This window comes from Onychostruthus taczanowskii, unplaced genomic scaffold, assembly GCF_017590055.1.
Source record: "Onychostruthus taczanowskii isolate IOZ18803 unplaced genomic scaffold, ASM1759005v1 scaffold2, whole genome shotgun sequence".
NCBI classification, from domain to species: domain Eukaryota; kingdom Metazoa; phylum Chordata; class Aves; order Passeriformes; family Passeridae; genus Onychostruthus; species Onychostruthus taczanowskii.
Genome location: NW_024499239.1, coordinates 9,114,804 through 9,115,773, shown reverse-complemented (window position 1 = coordinate 9,115,773; position 970 = coordinate 9,114,804). Strand labels below are relative to the sequence as shown.

General features: G+C 45.2%; 1 pseudogene; it reads left to right on the top strand.

Annotated features, from left to right (window-relative positions):
• Positions 1-227: 227 nt before the first annotated feature.
• On the top strand, positions 228-346 carry LOC121335261 (annotated as a pseudogene).
• Positions 347-970: the final 624 nt, after the last annotated feature.

The following is a 970-nucleotide window of genomic DNA, read 5'->3' as shown; positions in this document are numbered from 1 at the left end:
TCGCCTCTTAGGAGCTGGGTCGGGGCTCCAGTGGTGGGGTGTGCAGCATTGCCTCCAGTGTGCTAATGAAAAAATGTTTTGAGCCAGCAATCCCTCCAGTCTCTCACAGTATAAGACAGATTGCACAGCACTGCTCAAGAGTAACAATCATTTGCTTACTGCTGGCAGTAAAGGGGTATTTTGAGATGTGTCTTCATGGTATAGTTATAATCAATACATCAGTACAAACCTATGGCCAAACCACCCTGAGAATGCCTAATTTAATCTGATCTCAGAAGTTTAGCTGGGTCGAGCCCAGTTAGTATTTGGATGGGAGACTGCCTGAAAATACTGGGTGCTGTAGGTTATTTTCAACTTTATTTCTTGTGAGCATCTTTAACCTGCCAGACATCTGCTGGGAACTTGGCACAGCAGAGAAGAGGCAGTCTAGGAAGTTCTTAAAGTGTGTGCAGGAGAGCTTCTTGTCACACCTGTCACACCTACCAGGGAGGGGCTCCACTAAACCTCCTGTTTACAAACAAAGAAGGGATGGTGGGAAATGAAGTGGTGGGAAGTGCTCCACAGTACAGTGACCACGGAATAGAGTTCTCAATATTCAGTGAAACAAGGAGGGACATCAACAGAATTTCTGCTTTGGACTTTTGGAAAGCAGAGTACAGCCCATCCAGGATGCTGATTCAGAGAGTACCTTGGGAAGGAGCCCTTAAATACAAAGAGGTCAAGGAAGGATGGACAGCAAAACCATCTGGTGCATCAAACACTTCTTCCAGTTTTGTACCATCAGCAAACTTGCCAAGTATGCACTTTGCAACCATAATCCAGGTCATAAATAAGGAGGTCAAACTGTACTGTGCAAACTCTTGTGGTATACCACTGGTGACTGGTCTCCGGTGGCCTTTGTCCTGTTGCTCACACTGTTTCAGTCTGCTAATACTAATTCATACAGTATTTGACTCATCTAACTGTTCAC